General features: G+C 38.3%; 1 protein-coding gene and 1 pseudogene across 2 annotated transcripts in view; both read left to right on the top strand.

Annotated features, from left to right (window-relative positions):
* LOC309636446 overlaps window positions 1-8,646 on the top strand; it is a 42,084-nt pseudogene extending 33,438 nt beyond the window's left edge. Inside the window, exon 3 of the transcript XR_014268527.1 lies at window positions 2,495-8,646. The product of XR_014268527.1 is annotated as an uncharacterized misc_RNA (transcript). The remainder of the gene's footprint in view (window positions 1-2,494) is intronic.
* The window catches only part of LOC309667561 (olfactory receptor 10W1-like), a 73,644-nt gene that overhangs the window by 15,178 nt on the left and 41,276 nt on the right, over window positions 1-17,190 (top strand).

Raw genomic sequence — 17,190 nt, 5'->3', positions numbered from 1 at the left:
AAATCAGGTTTTTATATTACAACTTCCTCAATCTTGAATTATATGTTCTAATTAATCACCCAGCAACCCAGAGTTTTTGTTGAGGAATTGTTTTAATTGTATTTAGAATGGTATGCAAGCATTTTATCACGCTTCACTTTATTGTGCTTCACAGATATTGCATCTTTTTTTTTTTTACAAATTGAAGGTTTGTGGCAACCTTGTATCAAGCAAGTCTTTCGGCACCATTTTTCCAACAACATTTGCTCACTTCATGCTTCTGCGTCACATTTTGGTAATTCTTGTAATATTTCAAACCTTTTCATTATCGTTATATTTTTTACAGTGATCTGTGATCAGTGATCTTTGATGTCACTATTGCAAATCTGAGGCTCAGATAATTGTTAGCATTTTTTAGCAACAAAGCATTTTTTAATTAAGGTATGCCCATTTTTTAGACATAATGCTATTGCACACTTAGTAGACTATAATATGGTGTAAACACAACTTTATATACACTGGGAAACCAAAACCGTTGTAACTTGCTTTATCACGATATTCATTTTCTTTCTGTGGTCTGGAACTGAGCCCACATCTCCGAGGTATGCCTGTGTTTCCTGAACCCTTGTTAATCTGAGAAAATCTTTCTGTTGCTTTTTTAAATTTATTTATTTATTTATTTATTTATTTATTTATTTATTTATTTATTGGCTGTGTTGGGTCTTCGTTTCTGTGCGAGGGCTTTCTCTAGTTGCGGCGAGCTGGTGCCACTCTTCATCGCGGTGCGCGGGCCTCTCACTATCGCGGCCTCTCTTGTTGCAGAGCACAGGCTCCAGGCGCGCAGGCTCAGTAGTTGTGGCTCATGGGCCTAGTTGCTCCGCAGCATGTGGGATCTTCCCAGACCAGGGCTCGAACCCGTGTCCCCTGCATTGGCAGGCAGATTCTCAACCACTGCGCCACCAGGGAAGCCCCTTTCTGTTGCTTTTGAGCATATATCGCTAAACCTGGGTATAGTATTCTTTCACAAGAATTTGTTTTTCTTAAAACTCTGTAGACATTGCTCTATTGTCTCATGGGGTTTTGTATTGAAAATAAAATTGTAGTCCAAACTGTAGAAAGTGCTTACTTGACAGGTATTTTCCCCTTCCCAGATGCTCATAAAACTCTTACACCTGATTGTTTTAATGCCTATTTGAATTCTGCTATTGTATTTTTAGTTTTCTTTTTGTCTTTTCTTCCCTCAAGCAGCGCCACTTCATTTTTACCTGATTCCTTTACAGGTTCCTTTCACCTGAATCTGTCCAAGTCTTAAAAGTTTAGGTTCATGGTTGGAAACTTTTTTTAAATACTCAAATAAGAGGAAATAGATAAAGAATATATATCAGAAAGGATTGGAATAAAAGGTGTTTGCCTAGTTTTATATGGACTCAAAACTGGATGAAAAGTGAAAAATTCATGAATAAATTATAGTATAGCCATAAAAAATGGGATACCATAAAGCAATGGAAAGAACAGTCTTGCTATACAAAACAGCAAAAATAACTTTGCAGACATAATGTTGAAGCCAGTTACAATAAAGTACACACTTTCTTATTACATATATAAATTGAAGCTTAAACTAATCTTCAGTGATAAAAGTCAAGAGAGTAGTTATCTTTGTGAAGGATAAGGACTGAGAGAAGACATAAAGAATGCTTGTAGTTTACTGGAATTGTTCTATTTCTTAATCTTGGTAGTGTTTATATTGGTATATTTACTGTGTAAAAAACAGATCAAACTGTACACTTAGAATTTGTAAAGTTCTCTGTATGTATGCTATATTTCAAAAAGAATGTTTACCAAAAAAGTAAACATCACATCCACTTATCTAATTTTGAAACTATCTACAGCTAGATTGGCCCTCCCTATCCGTGTGTTCTGCACCCGTGGGTTCAACCAATCAACAATAGAAAATATCTGAAAAAAATTTTTCCAGAAAGTTCCAAAACGCAAAACTTGAATTTGCCAGGCACCAGCAACTATTTACATAGCATTTACATTGTATTAGGTATTATGAGTAATCTAGAGAGGATATAAAGTAAACGGGAAGATGTGTGTAGGTTATAGGCAAATACTATCCAATTTTATAAATGCGACTTGAGCATTCATGGATTTTGATATCCAAGGAGGTCCTGGAAGCAATCCCCCATGGATAACAAAGTAAAACTGTATGCAACTCTTTAGTTTAATTAAATACAAGCAAAGAATTAGCATTTGTCAATTGGATTTTAAATACCAGAGTTAAGAAAAAGAAAAAGTTTCTCCAGGAACATCTGGCGACATCTCTGTCACCAGAAACTTTTACAGATTAGAATCTATCCCGTTCATGAAGATTTCCAAGGAAGAATATACCATGCCCTCTATTGTGAATTCATTCCCAAACATGGAGATTGGAAACGGTATACTAAATAGGTAATTCCAAATCAAAAATCAAATTTTAAATCCCTGATTCTACTCAGGCAATTAAGTAACTCAGCAAAGGAAGTTTCAGCACTTTCTGCTCTTCTTTTGCCGGAGACAAGTTTGCTAGAAGCCCTGTCCTCAACCAGTCCAGCCCCACTGAGTTTGTGTTTCGAGTCTTCACCACCGTCCTGGAATGCCAGGCCCTCCTCTTCATCCTCTTCCGCCTCCTCTACTTGATGATCCTTTGCGGCAATACAGCCGTCATCCGGGCAGTGTAAGCACACAGCGCCCTCCGCACCCCTATGTATTTCTTCCGGTCCAATCTGTCTTTCCTGGAAATCTGCTACACCTCTGTTGTGGTGCCTTTGATGCTTTCCAACATTCTGGAGGCCCGGAAGCCCATTCCCTTAGCTACTCGTGGGACCCAAATGTTTCTTTACGTCACGCTTGGCAGCACTGACTGTTTTCTCTTGGCAGTCACGGCCTATGACCGCTATGTGGCCATCTGCCACCCACTGCACGACCCGCTCATCATGACCCAGAAGCTGTGCATCCAAATGGTGGCCTGTGCCGTGGGCCTGGCCCTCTTCCTCCCCCTGCAGCTCACCTCCTTAATCTTCCCCCTGCCCTTCTGCGGGCACCGCCGGGAAATCAGCCACTTCCTGCGTGATGTGCCGCCGGTCCTGCGGCTGGCCTGCGCGGACACCCGCTTGCACCAGGCTGTCCTCTATGCCGTGAGCCTCCTCGTTCGGACCGTCCCCTTCGTCCTCATTTCTGTCTCCTGTGTGTTCATCACCTCCGCCATCCTGCGCATCCGTTCTGCTGAGGGCCGCCACCCAGCCTTCTCCGCCTGCTTCTCCCACCTCACCGTGGTCTTGCTGCAGCCTGGTCTACCTACGTCCGCGGTCCAGCACCCCAGAGGACGAGGATCGCCCTGGTCTACACTTCTGTCACCCCCTTACTCAACCCCCTGATTTACACTCTGCGGAACAAGGACGTCAAAGGCGTTCTGAGGAATGCCGTCATCAGTAAAGCAGCTTCTGATACCAACTGAAGGCTTAGGGGGACTGGGGTGGGTGTCTGTCACTTGAGATGATAATGACAAATATAGCATTATAATACTTACTGTCCCACACTTTGCAGTTAATATGTTCTGTTTTGTTTTGGGTTTTTTGTTGTTGTTGTTGTTTTTGTTTGTTTGCTTGCTATACTTGTCCCATGTCTACAGTCCATACTCATTTTCCTGAAGCGCTTCGAATAAGGTTTGAAAATTTGGATAAAACTTTCAATGAAAGAGCTCTAGGCTGCTAGTCTGACTTAAAGATCACAGCTCACCCATGGCAATTGTTCTATCAACACCCCCCCAAACATGCTCTGAATGAAAGTTGATACCTTTAGACCTTTAGACATCCTGCCTCCTGAGGAGACAATGATTTCAATTTATCCCATGAAACATGCATTAAGTAGGGACTGTCCATAAAAACCTGTAATTTACTCAAAGAAATATATTTTATTATTATTTTGGAAATGAACGTATGGCAAGCAATAGCTTATTTAATGCATCAACTTCCTTCATTCCATCCATCCCGCTTGGTCACCTTCATTTTCTTTTATTCTGCCATGGCAGGATGTGGTCAGGAATTAGCATTCATTGACTAAGCACCTACTAGGTGCTAGCCATGTTAGAGTACGGAAACTGCATCTGGATGATGACAGGACTGCCGGCATGTGCTGTCTGTTCTGGTGGCTTTCACGTCGTCTTTTTGCTGTTCCTCCTTCCTCACTTCCTCCTGTGTCTTCATAACGGCTGCTGCTTAGATCCACGCAGCGGGTGGCATTACTGTTTCTCCCACCTCCACAAGGTCTAGCTGCCACATGTGCCCCAACTACAGGTAAACAGTCAAGTAGAATTGGCTCCCTCTCTGGTTTTCACACCTGACTTCACACTGCCCAACCTTCTTATTTACACCCTGAGGAAAAATGAGGTGAAGAGGGCTCCCAGTACAGTTCTTTTTTTTTTTTTTGCACTTCTCAAAATTTTTTTAAAACATACAGGGAAAAACCTGATTATTTTATGAAGAATGTGGTTTCTCAGTAAGAAAACAGAATCTTCTGAGTAATCCTTAACTTCTGTGGGAGAAACCCATTATTTCTTTTTTTAAAAATTTTTATTTATTTATTTTTTAATTTTTAAATGTTATTTATTTTTTTATACAGCAGGTTCTTATTAGTCATCAATTTTATACACATCAGTGTATACATGTCAATCCCAATCGCCCAATTCAGCACACCACCATCCCCACCCCACCCCACCCCCACGGCTTTCCCACCTTGGTGTCCATACATTTGTTCTCTACTTCTGTGTCTCAACTTCTGCCCTGCAAACCGGTTCATCTGTACCACTTTTCTAGGTTCCACATACATGCGTTAATATACGATATTTGTTTTTCTCTTTCTCACTTACTTCACTCTGTATGACAGTATCTAGGTCCATCCACGTCTCAAAAAATGACTCAATTTCATTCCTTTTTATGGCTGAGTAACATTCCACTGTATATATGTACCACATCTTCTTTATCCATTCGTCTGTCAATGGGCATTTAGGTTGCTTCCATGACCTGGCTATTGTAAATAGTGCTGCAATGAACATTGGGGTGCATGTGTCTTTTTGAATTATGGTTTTCTTTGGGTATATGCCCAGTAGTGGGATTGCTGGATCATATGGTAATTCTATTTTTAGTTTTTTAAGGAACCTCCATACTGTTCTCCATAGTGGCTGTATCAATTTACATTCCCACCAACAGTGCAAGAGGGTTCCCTTTTCTCCACACCCTCTCCAGCATTTGTTGTTTGTAGATTTTCTGATGATGCCCATTCTAACTTGTGTGAGGTGATACCTCATTGTAGGTTTGATTTGCATTTCTCTAATAATTAGTGATGTTGAGCAGTTTTCATGTGCTTCTTGGCCATCTGTATGTCTTCTTTGGAGAAATGTCTATTTAGGTCTTCTGCCCATTTTTGGATTGGGTTGTTTGTTTCTTTAATATTGAGCTGCATGAGCTGTTTATATATTTTGGAGATTAATCCTTTGTCTGTTGATTCGTTTGCAAATATTTTCTCCCATTCTGAGGGTTGTCTTTTCGTCTTGTTTATGGTTTCCTTTGCTGTGCAAAAGCTTTGAAGTTTCATTAGGTCCCATTTGTTTATTTTTGTTTTTATTTCCATTACTCTAGGAGGTGGATCAAAAAAGATCTTGCTGTGATTTATGTCAAAGAGTGTTCTTCCTATGTTTTCCTCTAAGAGTTTTATAGTGTCTGGTCTTACATCTAGGTCTTGAATCCATTTTGAGTTTGTGTATGGTGTTAGGGAGTGTTCTAATTTCATTCTTTTACATGTAGCTGTCCAGTTTTCCTAGCACCACTTACTGAAGAGACTGTTTTTTCTCCATTGTATATCCTTGCCTCCTTTGTCATAGATTAGTTGACCATAGGTGTGTGGGTTTATCTCTGGGCTTTCTATCTTGTTCCATTGATGTATGTTTCTGTTTTTATGCCAGTACCATATTTTCTTGATTACTGTAGCTTTGTAGTATAGTCTGAAGTCAGGGAGTCTGATTCCTCCAGCTCCGTTTCTTTCCCTCAAGATTACTTTGGCTATTCAGGGTCTTTTGTGTCTCCATACACATTTTAAGATTATTTGTCTAGTTCCGTAAAAAATGCCATTGGTAATTTGATAGGGATTGCATTGAATCTGTAGATTGCTTTGGATAGTATAGTCATTTTCACAGTATTGATTCTTCCAATCCAAGAACATGGTATATCTCACCATCTGTTGCTATCATCTTTAATTTCTTTCATCAGTGTCTTATAGTTTTCTGCATACAGGTCTTTTATCTCACTAGGTAGGTTTATTCCTAGGTATTTTATTCTTTTTGTTGCAATGGTAAATGGGAGCGCTTCCATAATTTCGCTTTCAGATTTTTCATCATTAGTGTATAGGAATGCAAGAGATTTTTGTGCATTAATTTTGCATCCTGCAACTTTACCAAATTCATTGATTAGCTCTAGTAGTTTTCTGGTGGCATCTTTAGGATTCTCTATGTATAGTATCATGTCATCTGCAAACAGTGACAGTTTTATTTCTTCTTTTCAAATTTGTATTCCTTTATTTCTTTTTCTTCTCTGATTGCCGTGGCTAGGACTTCCAAAACTATGTTGAATAATAGTGGTGAGGGTGGACATCCTTGTCTTGTTTCTGATCTTAGAGGAAATGCTTTCAGTTTTTCACCATTGAGAATGATGTTTGCTGTGGGTTTGTCGTATATGGCCTTTATTATGTTGAGGTAGGTTCCCTCTATGCCCACTTTCTGGAGAGTTTTTATCATAAATGGGTGTTGAATTTTGTCAAAAGCTTTTTCTGCATCTATTGAGATGATCATATGGCTTTTATTCTTCAATTTGTTAATATGGTGTATCACATTGATTGATTTGCATATATTGAAGAATCCTTGCATCCCTGGAATAAACCCCACTTGATCAGGGTGTATGATCCTTTTAATGTGTTGTTGGATTCTGTTTGCTAGTATTTTGTTGAGGATTTTTGCATCTATATTCATCAGTGATATTGGTCTGTAATTTTCTTTTTTTGTAGTATCTTCGTCTGGTTTTGGTATCAGGGTGATGGTGGCCTCATAGAATGAGTTTGGGAGTGCTCCTTCCTCTGCAGTTTTTTGGAAGAGTTTGAGAAGGATGGGTGTTAGCTCTTCTCTAAATGTTTGATAGAATTCACCTGTGAAGCCATCTGGTCTTGGACTTTTGTTTGTTGGAAGATTTTTAATCACAGTTTCAACTTCATTACTTGTGATTGGTCTGTTCATATTTCCTATTTCTTCCTGATTCAGTCTTGGAAGGTTATATCTTTGTAAGAATTTGTCCATTTCTTCCAAGTTGTCCATTTTATTGGCATAGAGTTGCTTGTAGTAGTCTCTTAGGATGCTTTGTATTTCTGCGGTGTCTGTTGTAACGTCTCCTTTTTCATTTCTAATTTTATTGATTTGAGTCCTCTCACTCTTTTTCTTGATGAGGCTGGCTAATGGTTTATCAGTTTTGTTTATCTTCTCAAAGAACCAGCTTTTAGTTTTATTGATGTTTGCTATTGTTTTCTTTGTTTCTATTTCATTTATTTCTGATCAGATCTTTATGATTTCTTTCCTTCTGCTAACTTTGGGTTTTGTTTGTTCTTCTTTCTCTAGTTCCTTTAGGTGTAAGGTTAGATTGTTTATTTGAGAGTTTTCTTGTTTCTTGAAGTAGGCTTGTACAGCTATTAACTTCCCTCTTAGAACTGCTTTTGCTGCATCCCATAGGTTTTGGATCGTCGTGTTTTCATTGTCATTTGTCTCTAGGTATTTTTTGATTTCCTCTTTAACTTCTTCAGTGATCTCTTGGTTATTTAGTAAAGTATTTAGCCTCCATTGTTTAGCCTCCTGCATTGTTTTTTCCTTTTTTTCCCTGTAATTCATTTCTAATCTCATAGTGTTGTGGTCAGAAAAGATGCTTGATATGATTTCATTTTTCTTAAATTTACTGAGGCTTGACTTGTGACCCAAGATGTGATCTCTCCTGGAGAACATTCCTTGCGCACTTGAGAAGAATGTGTAATCTGCTGTTTTTGGATAGAGTATCCTATAAATATCAATTAAATCTATCTGGCTTATTGTGTCATTTAAAGCTTCTGTTTCCTTATTTATTTTCATTTTGGATGATCTGTCCATTGGTGTAAGTGAGGTGTTAAAGTCCCTCACTATTATTGTGTTACTGTCGATTTCCTCTTTTATAGCTGTTAGCAGTTGCCTTATGTATTGAGGTGCTCCTATGTTGGGTGCATTTATATTTATAATTGTTATATCTTCTCCTTGGATTGATCCCTTGATCATTATGTAGTGTCCTTCCTTGTCTCTTGTAACATTCTTTATTTTAAAGTCTATTTTATCTGATATGAGTATTGCTACTCCAGCTTTCTTTTGATTTCCATTTGTATGGAATATCTTTTTCTATCCCCTCACTTTCAGTCTGTATGTGTCCCTAGGTCTGAAGTGGGTCTCTTGTAGACAGCATATATTTGGGTCTTGCTTTTGTATCCATTCAACAAGCCTTTGTCTTTTGCTTGGAGCATTTAATCCATTCACGTTTAAGGTAATTATCGATATGTATGTTCCTATGACCATTTCCTGAATTGTTTTCGGTTTTTGTAGGTCTTTTTCCTGTCTCGTGTTTCCCACTTAGAGAAGTTCCTTTAGCATTTGTTGTAGAGCTGGTTTGGTGGTGCTGAATTCTCTTAGCTTTTGCTTGTCTGTAAAGCTTTTGATTTCTCCTTCAAATCTGAATGAGATCCTTGCCGGGTAAAGTAATCGTGGTTGTAGCTTCTTCCCTTTCATCACTTTAAGTATATCATGCCACTCCCTTCTGGCTTGTAGAGTTTCTGCTGAGAAATCAGCTGTTAACCTTGTGAGAGTTCCCTTTTATGTTATTTGTCATCTTTCCCTTGCTGCTTTCAATAATTTTTCTTTGTCTTTAATTTTTGCCAATTTGATTACTATGTGTCTCAGCGTGTTTCTCCTTGGGTTTATCCTGTATGGGACTTGCTGTGCTTCCTGGACTTGGGTGGCTATTTCCTTTCCCATGTTAGGGAAATTTTCGACCATAATCCCTTCAAATATATTCTCGGGTCCTTCCTCTCTCTCTTCTCCTTCTGGGACCCCCATAATGCGAATGTTGTTGCGTTTAATGTTGTCCCAGAGGTCTCTTAGGCTGTCTTCACTTCTTTTCATTCTTTTTTCTTTATTCTGTTCTGCAGCAGTGAATTCCACCATTCTGTCTTCCAGGTCACTTATCTGTTCTTCTGCCTCAGTTATTCTGCTATTGATTCCTTCTAGTGTAGTTTTCATTTCAGTTATTGTATTGTTCATCTCTGTTTGTTTGTTCTTTAATTCTTCTAGGTCTTTGTTAAACATTTCTTGCATCTTCTCGATCTTTGCCTCCATTCTTTTTCCGAGGTCCTGGATCATCTTCACTATTATTATTCTGAATTCTTTTTCTGGAAGGTTGCCTATGTCCACTTCATTTAGTTGTTTTTCTACACCCCTGAAGGAACAGGGGTTTTGTCCTGTTCCTTCATCTGGTACATAGCCCTGTGCCTTTTCATCTTGTCTATCTTTCTGTGAATGTGGGTTTTGTTCCACAGGCTGCAGGATTGTAGTTATTCTTGCTTCTGCCGAAACCCATTATTTCTTGGCCCGAGTTAATTTTTTTGTTGATACTGCATAACTCTTGGGAGCTACAGCACCTTAACTTAAAGCAAAACTTCTTGATGATGAAACTAAGCAAGAAATCTAAACTTGCCCAAAAGAAGTCAAAATTTTAAGGATCTGTAAAAGTCTCAGCTTTACATGGCCTAATCGTCTCCGTCGAGACTTGTCCCAGCAAAAGACCACCTTTTAGTCTCAAAGTGCCTCAAGGACTTACAAGTATGCACTGCCAGGACATTTCTTAACTGGATGACCTCTCCCAGAATAACTACAAGACAAGGGTCTTGACCCAGCTGCTAAAGCTGATTTTGTCTAGCAATTCTAGGAAGAGAGTGTTGACCTAAAACAAATAGACTGCCAGTTATTTTTCCAGCAAAAATGAGTTTATTCAGGATCAGCAAAGAACTGTAGTTCAGAGTCTGCAACCAGGGCAAATCCCACACAAATCCTCACAGAGCAAGGAGAGGAGAACACTTTTAAAGAGGGGGAAAGGAAGTTGGTAGTACTGTAGTAAACAAAGAGTCCATTGGAGGAAGTGAGAGTTCCAAAATATAGTGACTTTTCATTGGCTGAGTTGTGACAGTCCCTCATTGGCTGAACTCTTACCAGACAAGAAGAGGAAGTATTTCTTCTTCTTCTTGGGCTCTGCTCTCATTATAGGGCATGAGAGCTCCCCCTTCTGGACTCCTGACTCTGTCTTAGTTGAGGTTTTTGTTTCTTAATTTTTACAAGAGTGAGAGTGTCTGCAGTGGATATTTAAACTGTTCTAAGAAATTGATATAACCCTTTGTAATGGAAAATTCGGTCCCTGTGCCCAGAGCTGAATGAGAATAATGAAGACAAGGTTGTGAGGATAAAGGAAAGAGAAATGTATTAATTTGCCAGCAAATGAGGAAGGTAGCCAACTAGCGTCTTAAAAACCACCGTCCTGCTCTCTGAAAGAGGGCAGGTCTACTTCAGGAGAATTTTGAAGGTAGGGGTCGCAGGACTATGTGATCAAGGTCTTGCTGAGCTGGCGCCGTGATTCTTGACATTTTCATGATTCATGGCTATTTTGGTTGTCTGCCTTCGGTCAAGATGTTCTGACAGTTTTTCTGCTCACCACTTGGTCCTACACACCTGTGACTCAAGATAAGAAGAACTAGCAAAACAGGAAAGAACTTATCAGCATAGTTAGCAGAGAAAAACAGCATGTGTACATTATTTGATTTAATGCATGTGTTTAAAGAGAAGGTTAGTTGTTAAATTTTTAACTCTATATTTGGCTATACCTTTTGAATGCTAAATGACTAAGTATGCCAAAGGCCTAGAAAAGTTTCTATTCTTTGATTCAATAATCCTTATTCTAAAATTGTAACCTCAAATAATGAACAGAGAGTCAAACAAAAATGAAAATATAAAGCTGTTTCTTACATTTATAAAATGAAAAGTTATTTAAATGTAGTTTCAAATATTGGACACATAAATACAGTATATTTAAATTGTATTTAAATCAATACTTTATAATAAGGGGCATTTATAACTATAAGTGATTAAAAACAAGGTACAAATCTTTGTTTACAATAGGAGCCCAATTTTGTAAAAATACGTATGCATAATAACGAGTAGAAATACACCAAAAAGTTAACGGTTGTTATCTGTGATTTGTAGAATTATGGATAATCTTTTTCTTCTTTATCCATGTATGCATTTTTCATGATTTTTAACATAAGATTGTGTTACTCTTATAACTGGGAAAATAATCATTTCTAAGAGGAATCTGTGGCTCATGTAGATTTATTTGGCATGTAAACGTTCCATCATACAGCATGATCCTCCTTCACTTTTCATATTTTTCCTAGATTTACACTTTTTGTTTTGGTTACTACTTTTTCTCTGCAAAACTACTTTTGATGCTTTAAAACTTTTAAGCTGATTTAACATGGGGATAAGGAGAACTAAAATGAGTTACTTATTCCAGGAACAGCCATGGATTTAACAATATTGGAAATGACTTTGCTTCCAACTAAATGTTGGAGAAGAGAAACAAAGCTCTCTGGTTGGCAGGTTGCTTATGAACAAACTCAGGCCAAGTCACATCAGAACATAATGAATCAATTAAATGTACACACTGTGCTAGGCATTGTCTGGATTGCCAACAAAAGGAAAGTTTGCAACTGCATTTCCTTGCCTCTTTTCATTTTTTTTCAGTGTCACAAATCATACAGAAATTTAACTTGGAATTCAAAAAGAAGAGGGTGAAATGTTACCCTGTTGGAAAGAAGGCCCTGAAGTGTTGATCAATCCTTTCAACTGAATTACTGAGCTCCCCCAGTTACCTTTCTGAACATATTTAAGTTGAATGTAATGAACTCCTCCTTCTTATAAAAAAAATTATTCCCTTAAAATGAGTCTTTGCATGAAGGTGTTAGATTCTAGAATTAGAACATTGAGTGGAATATCAGTACATTATGAGTCACACCATGGGACTGAAATGTCAATCAATGATGCTTCCCTTGAGAAAATGATGTTTCCCCCTCCCCCCCACCCTCCACTCCCTGGTAACAAGGTAGAGTCCTGGTAGCATAAATGGAAGTCAGAACTTGCAAAACTATTTTAGTTTTCCTCCACTTTTCCTCTCCTCCATCTTCACCGCTACTTTCAAATTTCCATTCCTTCTTTCAAAGCCCTGCTCATCCTTTTCATGCAGCCTTTTGGGTTTTGTCTGTCCTTGGTATCAAGTGACTTACAGAAAAGTACTTGCCCAGAAAGTAACCTCTCCCTCTGCTGGCCTTCTCTACCAATGCCTCTCTCATTAGAATTTTATTAAAATACAGTCCATCACATAGTGTAATTAAGTACACATATGTTTCCACTATGAATCAATAAACACCTTATGACCAGAATACATGACAAAAATGTCACTGGTATGTTGATACAGTGGATTTCTTCAACTCTTTTCTTACAGTTTAACTGTTGGGTGAAGAGAAGGGTTAGTCACAGCAGCAGGAGTAGTGCTTCTATGTGGAAATTCCTTCCCAGCATTTCTCCCCCAAAAAAGGTATTTATTTTTAAATCCAAACTCTGAGAAAAGGTAGTTGAGGAAACAGGAAAATTGAGAAAATTATTATAATTCTCCTGCAAGAATTAAAGCATAACCATCACTCGACATCACTAATTATAAGGGAAATGCAAATCAAACTCTACAATGAGATATCACCTCACACCTGTCAGAATGGCTATCATCAAAAAGTCTACAAATAACAAAAAGTCTACAAAAGTTCTACAAAGAACAAACTAGTGGTTACCAGTGGGGAGAGGGAAGTGGGGAGGGGCAACACAGGGATAGAGAATTAAGAGGTACAAAATATGTACAGTTTATGTATAAAATAAGTAAGGTCCAAGGATATATTATACAGCATAGGGAAAATAGCCAATATTTTACAATAATTTTAAATGGAGTATAATCTACAACAATATTGAATCACTATGTTGTATACATAAAACAAATACAATGTTGTAAATAAACTACATGTTAATTTTTTTAAAAAATAAATTTTAATTTAATTTAAAAATAAATAAACAAATAAAGCGTAATGATCAACATAGAGAGGTTACTTGTTCAGCGGAATCCACTCATGCCAAGGAGAAAGTAGGAACCAGGAAACGTGACATACAGGGTCAAAAGTTAAGTCTACATTTGTGGAACCCGAACTAGAAGCACTGGTAGAGACTCAGTCACAAGCTAATCAGTCAGTCTTGCTGGTAGCTATTCCCACGTGTATGTTCCTGGCCCTGTTTGCTGTTAAAAATGAGTCATTCTTGCAAATAAAATAAATATTCGTAAGTTTATATGCATAGGATACTTTATACAAATCCTATGAGTTATGTTCCAAGAAATAATAAATTTTAGAAACAAATAAGTCCTTAAACTGGCAGTTTTGACATGTGATTCTGTATAATGTTGTTAATCTTATTGGGAGATCCGAATGTTTAGTTATTCAAGTACTACCCAGTAATGTTCATGGGGCATTTTCCAGTGTTTGGCTATTTGCTATAGTCTACAATACTTAGTATATACTAATACACCCAAAATTTATAATTATTAAACAAATTTTAGATACCTACACTAATGAGTAAAGAGTATAAAGAATGCTGAAAGTATTTTAAGAATGACTTATAATTTCATGCTTTCCTAAAAATTCCCAGGAATACCAATATCCCATTCCCACATATTGAAGACTAAGAAAACCATATAGGAAGTGTGTGTTCCTGTATGTCTGTGCTAAGTACAACTAATGCATGTAGATGAAAGATGGGTAGATAAGGAAATCATTGAATGAGAGCGATTATCATGCAACCACACATCCTGGACAGACTGTTCGTTTTATGGATATAGGGTGGATCAAAAATAACCTGCAGTACCACACCATCAAGAATCTCAACAGGTATTTTCATAACGATGATTGCTCTCTCTCTCTCTCTGAGCAATGGCTTTGAAAACCACGTCGTAAAATCACAGATTCTAGTGAACATCAGTACAAGTTTGAAACATGATGGTGATTATTGCTTGGGTCTCTCTCTGTTCACTAGCTCCAGTCTGAGAATTGTCCTAGTTGCCTCTTTTTGGTTTCAGGCCAGCTCTCATGAGAAGGGAAAAGTATGGCACTCATAGCATTGGGAAAAATAGGATACTCAACAGAGATGGGACACAATTTTGTGTAGCAATCTTCAGAGACAGACCACACACTTGGTGATCTTTATGAAACTGTTTTAGAAAGACTCTTTTATGCCATCATACAACAATTCCTTCAACTGGGATTTAGGAGATTTAGGAGACTACTGAGGAATTGTGACTTGGGGATGAAGATGGGACCATATTATTTGCCAGGTATCGGTTTATATGTTTGCAATTTAGAGACAAAAACACAAGATACCTACTTTCAAGAAGTTTACAGACCATTGGGAAAATAAACACACAATGATAAGTCTTTTTTCCCCTAGAGTAGAGGAGAATAATATTTGCAAGAAGATCATGGTGTAAAGATACGCTAAGGTCTTCCTTGAGATAAGTTTTGGCAAGTCCTTCTGTGTTTTCCAAGAAGAATATTATTTTTTTCCATGGCCAAAGAGCTTTTCTTAGGAACCTTAGCTCCAAAATGTCTACACTGACAACTTCTTCCACACTCACATACGAGGCCACAAGCCTCCAGCAAATAGTCCTTGTGGCTATACACAAGTGTCTCCCACTGGCTTGTCTGGGTCTTCTTATTCCTGAGAAACTATGACTTTTCTGGTCTCTTCTCTCATGTCTAATGTGTATTACTTTTTTTTTTTTTAACATCTTTATTGGAGTATAATTGCTTTATAATGGTGTGTTAGTTTCTGCTTTATAACCAAGTGAATCAGCTATACATATACATATATCCCCATATCTCTTCCTTCTTGCACCTCCTTCCCTCCCACCCTCCCTATTCCACCCCTCTAGGAGGTCGCAAAGCACCGAGCTGATCTCCCTGTGCTATGCGGCTGTTTTGTATTACTTTTTATTAGACTATCTGGGGGATGATAGCTTCACTCTGGATGTTATCACGTGTAGGAGCATCCTTGGTTCTTCTCTGCCTCCCAGCTTCTGCTTCCAGAATCATAGCAAAGATTCAACATCTCAACCTCTGCTTATCTGGGAGGAAAGATAAGGCAAGAAAAGATTTTCCATTGACTCTAATGTGATACAGTAAGTCCCTTACATACGAACGAGTTCAGTTCCGAGAGAGCGTTCGTAAGTCCAATTTGTTCGTAAGTCCAACAAAGTTAGCCTAAGTACCCAACTAACACAATCAGCTATATAGTAGTGTACTGTAATAGGTTTATAATACTTTTCACACAAATAATACATGAAAAACAAACACAAATAAAGAAAACATTGTTAATCTTACAGTACAGTACCTTGAAAAGTTCAGTAGTACAGTACAACAGCTGGCATACAGGGGCTGGCATCCAGTGAACAGGCCAGAAGAGTTACTGACTGGAGGAGGGAGGTGGGGTGGGAGATGGTAGAGCTGAAGGATTGTCAGCAATAGGAGATGGAGGGCAAGTTGCAATTTCACTCATGCCTGAATGCACGTTCTCATTTTTGAAAGTTCGCAACTTGAAGGTTCATATGTAGGGGACTTACTGTAATAGATTTAAATTCCACTTGAAGCAAAAAGGAAAAACTTGTGAGCTTGTCTTGTTTTTGTTACATATTAGAATTGAAATGTAAGTAATGTACAATAAAATGCATAGATCTCAACTGGTTCAGTTTGATGTGTTTGGGAAATTGTACTCAATAATGAAATATTTTCATTACCCCAGAAAATTCTCCTGTCCTCCTCACCAATCAATTCCTCTCCCTGCCCAATCCACCACGATTCTGACTTCTATCATCACAGATTAGTGTTGCCCATCCAGTAATTTCATATGAATGAACTCATACAGTGTATATTCCTTTGAGTCTGGCTTCCTTCACTTAACATAATGTTTTTGAGATTCATACAGGTGGTTGTGTATTTCAGCAATTTGTTCTTTTTAATTCCTGAGTAGCAATCCATTGTATGAATTTACCACAATTTGTTTATCCATTTTCTTTATCCATTGTGAGCTTGGTTTTAACATCTTCGTCACACTCCTTTTTCATGGTATTTTGTGCTTGACACGTAAAATTGGGCACTTATCATTGGATGGTTTCTGTGACTGACCCCCATATTCTTTTTTTTTTTAATTTTTATTTATTTTATTTATTTATTTATTTATTTATTTATTTATTTATTTATTTATTTATTTATTTATTTATTTTTGGCTGTGTTGGGTCTTCGTTTCTGTGCGAGGGCTTTCTCTAGTTGCGGGAAGCGGGGGCCACTCTTCATGGCGGTGCACGGGCCTCTCACTACCGCGGCCTCTCTTGTTGCGGAACGCAAACTCCAGACACGCAGGCTCAGTAGTTGTGGCTCACGGGCCTAGTTGCTCCGCGGCATGTGGGATCTTCCCAGACCAGGGCTGGAACCCGTGTCCCCTGCATTAGCAGGCAGATTCTCAACCACTGCACGACCAGGGAAGCCCCTGACCCCCATATTCTGATGCTTCTCCATTCGCATCCCTCACTGTTCCAGAGCCTTATATACCTGTGTTCTAGCCAGGCCTTTCTGGAGATACTTTGTTATCTGACCCCTTGGTGATTTTATCAGTGTTTATCTCAAACCAGCTCAGAAAAGAGGCTGGGATTATAGAACTCTTAAATTATAATTCCTAGGATGCTGACCCCTCTGAAGTAAATAGAGGAGGAGAAACTAACACCTGTTGAGCTGCTCACTATGTTCCAGAGGCCAAGATAGGTGTTTTGCAAACCTCATCTCCAGTTTATTGATATGGAAACAGGAGCTCTAAGATGCTAAGTGACATGCCCAAGGTCACACACCTGTCAAGTAGCAAAGCTGGAATTCAAATCCAGG

The sequence above is a fragment of the Balaenoptera physalus genome (assembly GCF_965194825.1).
Source record: "Balaenoptera physalus genome assembly, chromosome: 10".
NCBI classification, from domain to species: Eukaryota; Metazoa; Chordata; class Mammalia; order Artiodactyla; family Balaenopteridae; genus Balaenoptera; species Balaenoptera physalus.
The sequence above is the reverse complement of the archived record's forward strand: the minus strand, read 5'-3'. Positions and strand labels throughout refer to the sequence as shown.